Here is a 15,108-nt window from a genome sequence, read left to right on the forward strand (position 1 = left end):
AAGGGCGTACGCCAAAAAATATTCGGATTTATAAAACGTGCGTACTCACACCTGCACGCAATTTTCCCTTTATAAATCACACTCCACCTGGAAGATTGCGCAGGTGGATTCACCTCACATCCCGCCTCCGACACACCCACATTTTACCATGAATGGTCAATGCAAAGTACCTCATGAATGTCTTTGCATATAAATAAGCCTGCTGATCAATGGCATTTTACGTACGATCATGGCGGAGAAAAGAAAAAGAAATTTTACGGAGACTGAAATCGAGGTGCTTGTGGGTGAGGTGGAGGCCAGAAAACATATTTTGTTTGGTAGTCACAGTAGTGGCGTCACGAATAAAATAAAAAGAAATGAGTGGCAGCACGTCGTCACCGCAGTGAACAGTTCCAGTGCCGCAGAGCGATCTGTGGCAGAAATAAAAAAGAAGTGGTCGGATCTGAAGGTGGAGGCCAAGAAGAAAGTGGCATGGCACCGTCGAAGCGCATCTGCTACTGGTGGGGGCGAGGGCGCACCTGAGCCCACACCCCTGGACACCAAGATAGCCTCGATCTTTGGTACGGCCAGCGTGTATGGCATAGTTTCAGAGAAGGAAGGAGACACCGATTTGGCAGAGACCACAGAGGAGACCGGTAAAGTACAGTTTTATCTGTTTATTAAATATTTTGACAGACTTGTGAAAAGGTTGTTGACTTCTTTGTGTCTCCAGTCACTGTGGAGTTGGAAGCGGTGGGTAACGAGGAGGTTCCGGGCACGGCGTGTCCTGGCACCGTGGCTGAAGCCCTGGCTGTCCCCAGCACCAGTGCGTCCCGACCGCATGGCGCACCTAGAAGTGGCCGGGTCCTGACAGACGTTGTCCTTCAAACACAAAGGGACACCATCAGTGCCATTAATGAAGTCCGTGACGAACTCCAGCAAATACGCACAGTGATGGGCAACATGTGTGAGGTCATGTCTGACATTGCCAGCTCCATTAAAGATATTGTTAAAAAATGAAACATACTTGCCGTCTTATTTAAAACGCCGCATGACACCTTCACGGAGCCTTGCTCCCTGCTGAAATTCTTCATGTCGGGGAGGTGGTTGTGGGTCGGGGTCCTCGTGGTGTGGGGGAGGGAGGCCATGCGGGAGGGGAACAGCATTCCCCAGTGCCACATTGTGCAAAACTCCACAAGCCATTATTATTTTACACACCTTTGTAGGGTGATAAAGCAGTCTGCCCCCCGAGGCATCCAAACACCTCCACCGACCTTTGAGGAGGCCGATGGCTCTCTCCACGACGGAGCGTGCGCGAGAGTGTGCCACATTGAAGCGCACCTCCTCTGCGCTCTGCGGGTTGATGAAGGGGGTGAGGAGCCAGCGCTTTAGGGGGTAGCCACTGTCACCTGCAAGGTATAACAGAAGAGTAATTATAAATCAGGCTTTAATGGGTAGAGTCTATACAATGGTGTTTATGTACTTACCCAGGAGCCAGCAATCACGCGCAGCACCTGCCTGCAGTCTGCTCCCTACACTACTGTGCGTCAGGATGAATGAGTCATGTGTTGACCCAGGCCACCGTGCCACTACATTGCTCAAGATCATGTCCGAGGTACAAATAATTTGTACATTGAGTGAATGCACATTTTTTCGGTTCACATAAGCAAATTCATTTTCACTCGGAGCCCTTATAGCAATGTGAGTGCAGTCAATTGCGCCGATCACATTTGGGAAACCGGACATTGCTGCAAATTGCCTTTTAATGTTGGCCTGTTCACCCACAGTGTAAGGAAACCTGATGTATCGACTGGTCATTTTTATAATGCCATCCAGAACGGCTGGCATTATGGCGCTGAGGGATGGCTGCGATATCCCAGACCTAAGGACACAATTTAACTGAATTATATCATACCCAAAAGGGGCTTTAGACAGACAATGTAACATTACATAATATTAATCATATCAAACACTTACCTGTCGGCTAATTCCCGCTGAAAGGAGCCAGTCGCCAGAAACCCCAGAGTGGTCAGCACCTGGATATGCACCGGGATGGCGCGGTTCCGGCGGGTGGGTCTATCTAACACTGGGCCCAGTTCAGCACATAGATTCAAGAGCACCGCTCTTGGGAATCTAAATCGGCTTATTAGCCAGTCATCATCATGGGCCAGCAAATCTCCGTGGTCCCTAAAATTTCTCTCCATCCTGATCCTACCATTTGCGTGATCTTCCAGCAGTGCCAGCGCATCCATTGTGCAGCATTACGCACGAGTGTCACCGCACTATTTATATGCTCACTCAGCAAATTGAATGATTGTTACACACCTTGTCGCAATTAACAGTAATCCATCAGTGCCATCCACCGCTCTGTATCATTTGAAGATGGAAGTATGATATATGAACATTGTGCATACAGTAGTAGGCCTAACGGCTCACCAAAGGAACACATCTATAACACTGCAGACTTGGGTGTTTATGATTACGCGGATCTATAAGTCTGATATGTGATCACATTAAATGTATGAGATCAATCTGGCTTCAATTCACCACCTCACCATCTGCACCGCCAGTTTCCCCGTCTCCAAAATGTTCGTAAGCAAGCATCAAAGTTGGCGTACCGGTGCGCAAATTCTCACGCTAAGTTTATTTTTATAAATCACAACCTTTGCGTAGGAAGTTGCGTACGCAACTTTCAAGCCCCGTTTTGTGCGTAAGCAAGTTTTATAAATGAGGCCCCTGGTGATTGCTTTTATTTTTGGATTTTTGTGCCTCAGTTGGATTTTGTTTGCCTTCATTTTGTTAAATAAATTATCATTGGAACTGCTTCTGTCCTGCCTTTTTTTTAGTCTGCATAATTGGGTTCACTTCCTTGTTTGTTTTTTTTTTCACTTAGTGGTTGAAATGTTCAGGAATCAAATAAACACTACAGCAGCTTGATGTACCTAATATTTGAACATGTGAAGAAATTGCTGGAGTTATTTACCTTGTTACTTTGATTAGCCAGAGAACAATGCCTAATTTCAGTGTGTCTTTAGTGTAACTTTAGCCACTGTTTTCCTATTTCCACAGACTGCTAGCTGACATAGTTACAATATGACAGAAATAAAGACTCCATGTAGGTCTTACAGAAATGAATGAATTTACACCTTTTCAACATTTGACAACATCTGACAAGCAACATGTCATCTGGCAATCAAGAACATGTCATGACCTTGTAAAAGCACCCCACAAAGTTGAACTTTATGGTATACCTATCTCCTCAGTAATATAAATACCCCTTAGTGCACATGGTGAGTTCAAATACTCTATGAATGAATCTACTATGAATGAGAATAATTCTTTTACAATTTATCAATGCTCAATTTCTCACTTTGCAGAATGATGCACCGATGAGTGCCAGATGAATGTGGACAAAATAAAATAACTTCATTAGTACATCAAACACATACAACGCTGGACTGAACCCCATCTCCACCCATGGCAAGACAATAGAACAGGTTAGCTACTTCAGTGCTTTTGTAGATGTCTGTATGTTTCTGTATGGAATATATACTGTCTATGAAAAAAACTGCTGTCCATCTGGGACAATAGGGACTACATGTCTATCTCTCTAATGGACTTGTTACTGCTGTGAGGTCACAAACTCCATGCCATTTTCAGACCAGGTAGTCAACAGCTTTCCCTTGTTTATTCCAGAAGAAACCAGTGAGTCCCACTATTTCAAATGCTCTCAGCCTGGTTGAATATCATGTACTATTCCAGTTACTATCGTGTGACATCACCCCACATGCAGTCAGCTGCAAAGCCCCCGCCTGCCTCACTAGTGATTCTAGAGTCAGGGATCAGGCAGGGGGGAAACTTTATGGGGACAGGATATTTAGTTGAGGTAATCCTCCCTCCAGATAGTAGATGAGCCTTGCCAACCTGCCATACTTCCATAAGATCAGCATATGAGGTTTATTTTCAGTCTCCCTGGAAAACCAAGGTGAACTTTAATGACAGTGAACCATGTCATTGGATGCTGCACTCAATGGTTATCATATACTCTGCATGCAAAGCTGCTGAAGCAAGCCTTGAGGAGGAACAAACAGCTGCAATGTTGAGTCTTCTCACCCACTCTATGACAAGTTTAATGTTCATCTTTCATCTTCAAACTTCCCTGATTGAACATGTTCTTAGGATGTGTCACTGAAGACCAGATGCAGAAAATGCTGCAAGATGGCATGTTCCGGTTGTGATTGTGCTGACCTAAGGCTCTGTGTGGACATTGGAGGTTTGAACATGGACACTCGAAAAGTTGATGAGTCACTTCACTTCCTAGTGTAAGATATTCTTCAAAAGAAAAGTGACAAGGATGCTAATTCCTGTCCTACATTCATAAAAGACCATGTGACCAGCTCTGACCAGATACATAACAAAGACTTTCATTTACATTTAAGAACATCAAAGCTCTCCTGGGGTAGACAGAAGACAAGACGGATTAGTAATTGAGCCTTAGTGGCCCTGTTTGTCATTACACAGCAGGACAATTGGATCCCTGCTGTGTCCAGCGCTTAACAACCAAGAATTTGTTTCAAACCTACACGAAATTTCTCATACAGAACAATGGAAGATTTCTCAAAATGGGATTAAAGGGAATACAATACAACGTTACTGCTGAGACAGAAACAAAAATGTAACTGAATGTGTTCCTGTCCAGGGAAAAGCAATTGATATGTTTCAGTACAAAAGGCCATCATGGTTCAGGCAAGCAGATTCTTTTGTTTACCAGGATGAAGATCCCCTCTGTCTGCTCAAATATCAGCTTCAATTGCTGAATCTTAACCCACAGACACCACTCGCTGCAATGCTGCCCAGCCTACTCAAGTCACAACACAGATTCTGCGGCTACCATTATATGGTCATACAAGTAGCATTTTATCTTTCTCCTAACTGGGTGAATTTATAATTAGGATTGTGAATCTAAATTTTTCCCCACTTTATCAGCTGCTCCAGTGACAGCCTTTACAAATTGTATTGGATGCATTGATAAGCCATACTTTTCCTGCAAACTCAGGTTTCACCATCATTTATGTATTCACTGTCTTGTCATGTATGTTTAATTAGTTTTTAATGTGTCATCGTTGAGTCAGTCGTTGTAGTAGTAGTTGTAGTTATAAATGTTATAAATGTTCTTACTTATAAAGTTGATGTCCTGGCACCCGTTTCACAAAGCAGGTTTAGTGAAAACTCTGAGTTTGTTAAGCCTGAAATGAAGGAAACTCTGAGTTTTCCGTTTCACAAAGGGAGGTAACTCAAACCAGAGAAAGAGGGGTAACTCTAGCCTGTTTCACAGAGAGAGGAAACTTAAGCTTTCGGTCAGTTACCATAGTAACAGACTCTATGAACCTAACCTGGTTGAGACCAGGTTTTTCTCAATGAACCTCGAGTTTCTCTCTGTCTCTGCCCTCTGTCAGCCACACACGGTATTTGATTTCCTCATTCATTCAGTCAGCAGGCGAGTTTTGGCATAACATAGTTCTGCCGTCTGTTATTTAAAAAAGATCAGTCAGTAGGCACTTTTTTTCCACTAACATGGCATGTCCTTTTGACAATGACCCCGTGGATGAAGGTGCAGCATTACTGCGCAGGAAATGAAATATTCGTCAGGAGATGGTTATCAGACCGTGCATAGATGTTCTGGCATTTCCAGACAATTATCTTTTTGAACGGTACCATTTCACGTCACAGTCCATCATCTACATACACAACCTAATCCGTCCTTACATTTGCAACATTACCAGCCGGAGTTATGCTCTCACACCCCAGCAGATATTGTGTGTTGCACTGCGTTTCTTTGCAAATGGGAGTTTTTGTATAATGTCGGAGATGCAGAGCACTTGAGTAAGGCAACTGTATGCAGGGTGGTCAGAAAAGTGTGCCTCGCCCTGAAATGACTATTACCCATCGTTTTCCCTGGACATAAACCTGTCAGAGTCATCAAGGAGGAGTTCCACAGGATTGCAGGTGAATGATGTAGAGATCCAAATGAATTATAAATTATATTCTGTTAATGACATTGTGCTGCAACCTCAGACTGGGATTAGTAATTTTAATTTCTTTTAGGATTTCCCAGTGTGATTGGCTGCATAGATGGCACACACATCCCCATAACGGCTCCCTCACATAATGAAGCAGATTATGTGAATAGGAAGTCCATTCACAGCATAAATGTGCAGGTACATGTAGATTGACTACTGTTTCAAAATGTTAAAGACTGCATCATAGTTCAACATCTGTCATTCTCTGCACTGTCAAGATCATATGTGATGCTGCATACCTAATTTCCAATGTGGAGGCCATGTGGCCTGGGTCTGTTCATGACTCAAGGATTTATCGTGAGTCTAACCTGAGCAACAGACTGTAACGTGGTAAGCAGCCTAAAGATTTGCACAATATAATTCACTTGTCTTCCTCCTTTAATATACTCTGATGTGTCCACTACACATTACAGGAGAGTTTGATGACCTTCTGCTGGGTGACAGAGGTTACCCATGCCAACCTTGGCTGCTGATCCCTTATCCTGACCCTGAACCAGGCCCCCAACAGAACTTCAACCGGGCTCACTGCAGGATGAGAGCCTGGTGGATATGACCATAGGCCTGCTGAAAGCCCGTTTCCAGTGCCTACGTCACCTCAGGGTGACCCCCGAGAGGGCCTGTGATATTATTGTGGCATGTGTTGTTCTTCATAATATTGCCACTATTAGAGGAGAGCAACACCCTGCCCTACAAATTGAAGACCCTGATGATGACCCCATCCACCTGCCAGCTATTCAGGATGGCAGGGCAGTCAGAGACACCATATGCCATAGTCACTTCAGAGATTGAGTCACCATTATCATCACCACCACCACAACAGTCAAATAAAGACACAATACACACTTCATTTGGTCTTCGTTATTTCCTACAAATACAAGAGCTAGTTTAGTTAATGTTCCCATAGTTAACATAATTAACATAATTCACCTGTGACCATGCACCCACCTCCAATTTGTGCTCCAGTATTTCAATTTCTAGATCTGCCCTCCTAATGTGGCGGTCCAAGTATTGCATTTCTTTGTTGGTTTTTTGGATTTTTTTCAGCAGGTGAATTTTATAAATCTCTTTTACTGTTAACAATACATAAGGAGGGTATTAAATTATACAGTTGCACATGAATTCCACAGAATGAACCTCTGGTGTTTACTGAACATCCATCTCACTGTGTCAATCTGTGCAGTGGAAGTTGAGAGACTCTCCTGCTGCTGCCCAGCCATGCCCCAGACCATTTGGCAAAATGTTTGGAGTATTGCCTACTTACAGTTACAAGGTCTGTTGTGGCGTGAGGGGGCTCCACCAGGCAGATAGCACCATCAGAATCTGTTGGGACAAAAGAAAAAAAAAAAACATGAAAGGGAAACAAATATTTTTATGAATAGGCTGAAAAAGGTATATAAGCCTAGGCATATTACATTTTATAAAGGCACTTGTGTCTTGAGGGGTGAACTCTGAAGATGAGCTCCCTCCAGGGATTCCCTCAGCCACTGGCCTTCCTAAATTCTGGCTTAGGGCCAGCTCCTCTGCCTCCGTTAGAGGTGGCGGTGCTGGGCCACCACCCATTTTACGGGCATCTGCCTTCTTTCTGTTGGCTGAGCAGAAGTCTGTGTTAGTTTAAATAGGCTTAATTATTTAACAGAATATGATAGATGAGAAGACATTTATGTGTGTGAAAACAGCATTATGTTGGGGATAAAACAACTGCACAGTCAAACAGCCACTTAATATTTACTTTACAATGTAAAACATGATCAAAATGAGGTACCCCCATTAAATTATGCCGAGGTCTTACCTGTTTGAACAATGTTTTTATATTTCATCTTAAGCTGCTGCCAAGTGCACTTCTCCCCCGCGGGATTGCACCACCATGAAATAAATTAATGAGCTACCATTCAAGCAGTTTTCCCCTGTAATATTATTGTGATTGCAAAGGACTGCATTTAAATTTACGCATTGACCCGATCAGCAATGTTCTCCCACGCCGTCTCCCTCTCTTTTGCAGCTGCAGTGGTGTTGCACTTTTTTCTAAAAACGTGTTCAAATTTGCCGTATGAGCGCATTAAGATTTCCAGTTCTAGTGGGGTAAAAAATGTAGCCCTCCTCTTCCCCGTTGCCATGGTGACTCGTTGAATCGGGGCTCCATTGATATTGGCTTTTTATAGTCGTGGTGCACACGCTTAACCTACTCTGAGTTGATTGAACTAACTCAAATCACCTGTTCTGAAACCGGAAACTCAGAGTTTCCTATTTCAGGCTAGATCAACTCAGGGTTCAGGATTAGACTCAGAGTTTGTTGAAACTCCTTTGTGAAACCCCTGGTTCTGTATCTTACTCAGTCTCTCTATGTATGTACCATTTTTTTTCCCCCAAAGTTAGGGTAAAAGGTATGGGGAAGAAGCTGTTCCTGTGCCTGCTGGTGCGGGAGCGGAGGCTCCTGAACCTCCTACCAGATAGTAGGGGGGGCAAACAGTCCGTGGTTGGGGTGGGAGCTGTCTCTGCTGATGCTGCATGCCCTTCTTAGACGCCACTTGTGCTGGAGGTCCTCGATGGCAGTTAGCACCAGTGATATACTGGACCATTGCAGCTGCCGTACCATACTGAGATGCAGTTGGTCAGGATGCTCTCATTGGTGCAGCGGTAGAGGTTAACTAGGATTTGACAAGCCAGGTTAACTTTCTTCAGTGTCCTCAGGAAGTAGAGGTGCTGTTGAGCCTTCTTTATCAAGGTGGAAGAGTTCAGGGTCCAGGAGAGGTCCTTGGAGCTGTGGATGCCCAGGAACTTGAAGCTGGAGACATGTTCACCCTCAGCCACGCTGATGTGAAGGGGGGTGTGACTGCAGCCTTTAGTTTACCTGTAGTCCAAGGGTGGTGTGGGTGGTTGTCAACACATGTTAATGTAATCCAGAACGGAGGAGTCATATGAGTCCATGTCAATGGATCCTGAGTCTAGTGTGGCCCGGGTGGTGTACATACTCCAGTCTGTGTGTTGGAACTGGTGCTGGAGTGTGATATCCACTCCCTCTGGCCGTACTTTAGCAGTCCTCACTGACGGCTTCACATGTCTGATGAGTGGTGTGTACTTGGGGAGTAGGAACAATGAGAGGTGATCAGACTGTCCCAGGTGGAGGAGCAGGGTGGCTTTGTCAGCCTAAGGAATATTGGTATAAGCATGGTCCAGGGTTTTGTCTCCTCTGGTGGGACAGGAGACATTCTGGTGAAATTTGGGGAGAACAGTCCTCTGTGTGGAGTGGTTGAAGTCTCCAGCAACAGTGAAGACTCCATCAGGGTGCACAGTTTGTTGTTTGTGGATAGCAGCATACAGTTCTTTCATTGCTAGTTTAGCATTAGCATCCGGGTGATATATCCTCAGACATTCCAGATTAGCAGAACAGTGGCTCCCATTGATAACAGAGTCTGTACATCAAGTTTTGTTCATGTAGTTACACAGTCCTCCTCCGCCCCTGACCTTACCCGAGTGCTCTGCCGCTGTTTCTGCTCTGAGGATGCGGTGTCCCTTCAAGCTCTATCACGTTGTCTGGGATGCTGTAGTTAAGCCTCGTTTCAGTGAAAATCATGACGTCGTAGCTGAGTCGGTCGGCCTCACTGTCCTGGCAATCTCTTGGGGGAGCTGCAGTTTGTCGAATACACTGCTTGTGCATCAAAATCTTAGAACCAAAAGCTGCTGTCTGGTGTAGGAAGTGTTTGCAAAGCTGTGATGAGCGAACAGGCTCGAAACCAGTAGGAAAAACTATATTGCATATTCTAGTGAGACGCTGAGCCTTGCATTGTGCATGTGTCACCGTCTTGAATAGTTTATGGCATCTATAGTTTATAGATGCTCTCTATAGTGCTTCTGTAGAATGTAGTGCAGATGGGTGGGAACAGGTGTGCTCTTCTCATCTTGCGCAGGAAATGCAGGCATTGCTGTACACTCTTGACCAGTGGCATGATGTTCATAGACCAGGTGAGGTTGTCTGTGATGTGCTGCTATCCACCTCCACAACCATGTTGTTGAGGAGAAGTGGGGCATGGCTGGGCTGGTTCTTCCTGAAGTTAACTATGATCTCTTTGGTTTTGTCCAAGTTCAGGATCAGGCTGTTGTCTCTGCACCAACCCACCAGCTGCTCCACCTCCTCTCTGTAGGCCAGGTCGTTGTTGTTCCTGACAAGGCCCACCAATGTTGTGTCGTCCACAAACGTCACAAAGTGGTTGGTGACAGCCCTGGGGTTGCAGTCATGTTGACACATGACACAGGGTGAACAGCAGAGGGCTCAGGACACAGCCCTCAGGGTAGCCTGTGCTGATGGTGATGATCACTGACTGTGCTTCTATCAACACTTCTCTGACATTGTCTCACCAAAAAATATATATTTTAATTTTTAAAGGTTGTAGAGTTTGTGTATTTATACAAGGTAATGTGACTGTCATAAACAGGTGGGCAACAAAGCTTCATTAATAACATTTCAACATGAGAATAATGATTTGTAATTTTGAACTTGCTTGCATGTAAAGCTTATTGTAAATTTTTTCACAATACACTTTTTCGGTTTCATTCAGTTATTGAGCCAGGTTGAGGCAATGTGTGTATCATAACATGGAGCTGTTGCACAATCAGTGTGTGCAACCAACACTTTGTGGACCAGGACTTGTACCTGACCAAGTTTCCTCATAGTTCTAGTGAAAAGACTGCAGACACACAGCAGCTGATGGAAGAGGGAAGGCCACACTGATGATAGTCTCAACTCTCACCACACAAAAAGGTCACCTCTCCCCCTTATATGAAGAGGAACTGACAGTTTCAGCTTGAAGGACTTATTTCTTATTAGTCATCCATATAAGTTTCAAATTTGCTTCGGCAGATCACCATATTGCGGTTAAATATATGTAATGAATCTAAGGAGGCATTCCTTTAGTAGCCACAATCCCATAGTATGCAAGTTAGTGTTTTTGGACACTGCATACGCCAGTGACCTATGAATTCCACTGAAAAGAAACAAATTCACATAGCGATGGTTACTCACTTGTTTAGTCATTCATGACTGCAATGATGCATGTTTTACTTACTAATGTATTTCTACACATTGCTTTGATAGTTATATAATACCAAAACCTTTGCTTCATTAAAAATACACTATATAAGAAAAGATGTTAGAAGTATATAGCAAGAAAAAAATTGCAACTAACTTATAAACTTATGAAGCTTTTCTTTAATAAAGAACAGTTGTTGTCAGCCACAACAACGCCAAAAGAAAAACAATATCTGCAACAGCAGTCTGTAACTAACTCTACACTCTTCTTCCCTCTCACATACGTCCGCATCCCTCAACACATACACACGGCACACACACCCGCCCCCTCGCTCTCTCATCCAACCACATACCTCCCTATTGAACACGTTCACAGACAGCCGGACATCACAGAACTCAACATTAACGTAACACAATATAATATGACTGACTGTGTCACTGCAGGGTTGCTACAATATGTATCTACACTCTGAATCTCACCAGGCTTTTTTAAAAATGTGTGTTTGAATTTATGTCACCAGATGGGTTTCTGATGGTCATAAAAGCCTATCATTTGTCAGTAAAAGAGAGTGAGGAAAAGGCCTCCAGATGGCTGCTGGGACGGCAGTCTGCCTGTAGTTTAATGAGAGATATTTCTGTGGTATTTCTGTACTAATCACCTTCCCCAGCAATTCAGCCCAAACCACCACCTCTCTTCCCTACTGTTTCAGCAAAAGTTCTAAAAGCCCTGAAGAATGTAAGATTGGGTATCACACTACTCATCAGCAGGCCTGCAGAAAAAGCCTGAGAAAATGTTGCGTATGATGGATGATGCCTGAGAAGTTATGACAACAGTTTCAAATGCAACAAAGTTAATTTCTGACAACCTATACCTGTGTTTGCGTTTACTTAGTGGTTGCAGAGGGTTTTAAAAATCAGATGCGTATGATACAATGATTAAATTGCATCAGTAAACACTGTATGCATAGGTTTTTTGTGATGGGATCTACATGCATTCAGTTGGTGATGCAGGAATTTTTGTTTTTTTCCCTGTTTGGTAGGTAATAACTAAGCTTTACACAGCACATCATTCATACACTAAAAGAGTGATGAGACCACAGAAAATATATATCATTTTCATGCTTGGTCCTGCTTTGCAGCCAAGTCTGTTTTAGACTGCTTGAATTGCAGCTAATAGAACTGATTAGAAAATTCAGTTTGTATTTATCACAAATAATATTAAATTTCATGTTGAAATGAAAGTGATTTCCATGTATTCTTCATCCTGGGACAGCCAGACTTAAATTCAGTTCCTCAGTATAATGTTTAAATATGCTGCCTCAAGTTTAAAGTTTTAAGAGCTCTTCACCACTCTGTGACAGACTGTGCTGGTAAATAGTGCAACAATTTAAGAATAATATGTCTCAATGTAAAATTGCAAAGAATGTGGGGTTTTAATTGTCTACAGCACATAATGTCATTAAAAGATGCAAAGAATTTGAAGAAACCACTGTACGCAAGGCACAAGGCTGAAAACCAATTTTAGATGGCTGTGATCTTCAGGCCCTCAGAGGGCACTGCATTGAAAATAAACATGATTCTTCAATGGACATCGATGCAACAGTTCAGAAACATTTCCAAAAACCATTGCCTTTGAACACAGTTCCTAGTTCCATCCACAAATGCAACTAAACTCTACCACGCAAAGAGAAAACCATATATAAACCAGATTCAGAAATGCTGCCACCTTCTCTGGTCCTAAGCTCATTTAAAATGGATTGAGGTGAAATGGAAAACTCCTGTGGTCTGAATTTGAAATTCTTTTTGGAAATCATGGATACAGCTCCTCCGGGCTGAGTAGGTGAGGGACCATCCAGCTTGTTATCAGCAAATAGTTCAAAAGCCAGCATCTGTGATGGTATATGGGTGCATTAGTGCAGTTCCATTTACACCATGACTCATATGACCCTAACGACTCACATGATAGTCGGGTGGATCTATGATTCTGCAAAGGGATAAATGCCTGGTGGGAAGCCATCAGTCAGTTAGAACTGAAGAGGCCTCTTGGATGAGAAGCGAAAAATCCTCTAGAACCACACGCAACTTCAGGTGCCTTTGAAAGCACTTAGAAGTACCAATTAGACATTGTCTTTTTCAGGGAAGGCCTTGCTCATTTCAGCAAGACAATGGCAAATCACATTCTGCACATATTACAACAGCATGACTCCGTAGTAAAGAGTCCAGGTGCTAAACTGGCCGGCCTGCGATTCGTCACCCCTTGCCGCATTATGAAATGTAAAATATGACAAAGGAGACCCCAAACTACTGTGGAACTGAAATCATATATCAAGCCTGAATGGGCAAACCAGAATCAGAATCAGAATCAGAATCAGAAAAAGCTTTATTGCGCTTTTACACATACGAGGAATTTGTTCTGGTGAATTTGGTGCATGACACATCTACTAAAATAAGAGCATAAAATATAACAATTTAAATATATATACACAAGTCTGTTTTTTGTTGTTTGCTATTTTCCGGAAACACAGTCCGTTTTTCAGAAAGAAGTCCAAGTTGAGCGTTAATGTAACGCATAGAGTTGTATTTATATCAATGTGACAAAATGAGTCCGAGGTGGAATGTGAAGAGTGTCAGGGGGGGTTCCGGGCCTTGTTGGTAAGGCTGACAGCAGACGGGAAAAAACTGTTCTTGTGGTGTGAGGTTTTGGTCCTGATGGACCGCAGCTTCCTGCCAGAGGGGAGTGACTCAAAGAGTTTGTGTCCGGGGTGAGAGGGATCAGCCACAATCTTTTCTGCACGCCTCAGGGTCCTGGAGGCGTACAGGTCCTGAGGCACTCTACTTTCAAAATTACATCAGTTGGTCTGCTGAGTTCCCAAATGTTTTTACAGAGTATTTTTAAAAGAAGAGGTGATGCAACAGAGTGGTAAACATGACCCTGTCCAAAGTTTTTTGAAACTTGTTACTGCACTAAAAATAAAAAGTTGTTAAAGTTGTTGGCCTAACCATATTTTTTTCAGCTAACTAAACAAAAAAGGTTGAGTTGTGTTGTAAACTAATCAACATATGTATTCCAACTATCGTTTTCAAGTTTCCTGGCTAAAGTTGGTCTCACTTAATAACTTGAGTTAGCAAACCTCAAAACTATACATTTGAGGTCAGGACAAGTTCTAGAAAACTAGAGAACAAGAACTGGGGGTCTCCAATGCGTATCTGCAGGGGTTCCATCACAACCACACTGTGTCCATGTGCTGCCGACATCTCGAGATTTTTTACTCTCAAGGTGAGTATTTTGCTCAATATGGTTCTAAAATGCCCGTCCAGGTATTTTTATAAAATAAAGTATATATATACATATATATGTATATATATGTATATATATACTTTATTTTATTATATATTTATTGGCCTTTTAACATTGGGATCTGGAGAAGTATCCCTCTCACGGCTAAAGAGAGTTCTTTCAATGCATAAATCATGTATAAATTAAATGGGAAGGACTTGTTTAAATATGCCAGTAACTTAATCATTGTTAAATAAACAAATGGGTGCACAGCCTAGTATGAGCGGGCACTGGGGAGCACACAGATACACTGAGCTCACTCGCTACCTGTAGTCATTGTATGAGGGCTGTGTACACGTTGTGTATGTTGTGTTAGCAAGGTAGCCTCAAGGTAGAAACTCAAAACATGTTACCAAGCTAAAATTAAACAGCCAGAGTCATCAAGATATAACACTGAACCAGACTAGAGTTGTTCCGATTCCAATACCAGTATCAGATATGCCTCATACTGCCGAAAATGTACATCTGTTTACCAGTTAGCTATGTTAGCTTCGTTAGCTCCATTAGCTCTGTTAGCTCCGTTAGTGCAGCTACAGTCGAACTGGAGCTCATTTATTAAACAAAATGAGCAGTGCTACCAATAACTGGTGTACTGCGCACGTATGTCTTTGATGTTAAAGTTTAGTGTTACTTTAGAGACTAATTTTTACAGTCATTAGTCATGTAAACATGACACTCTGTCAGTGATG

General features: G+C 43.0%; 1 long non-coding RNA gene across 1 annotated transcript; it reads right to left on the reverse strand.

Moving 5' to 3' along the window:
- Positions 1–7,319: 7,319 nt before the first annotated feature.
- LOC143336501 (uncharacterized) lies at positions 7,320–8,215 on the reverse strand. The gene is made up of 3 exons (XR_013078532.1): positions 7,849–8,215; positions 7,472–7,648; positions 7,320–7,379 (listed from the first exon to the last, which is right to left on the reverse strand). It is a non-coding gene; the product is annotated as an uncharacterized LOC143336501 (long non-coding RNA).
- Positions 8,216–15,108: the final 6,893 nt, after the last annotated feature.

This window comes from Chaetodon auriga, chromosome 18, assembly GCF_051107435.1.
Source record: "Chaetodon auriga isolate fChaAug3 chromosome 18, fChaAug3.hap1, whole genome shotgun sequence".
NCBI lineage: Eukaryota > Metazoa > Chordata > Actinopteri > Chaetodontiformes > Chaetodontidae > Chaetodon > Chaetodon auriga.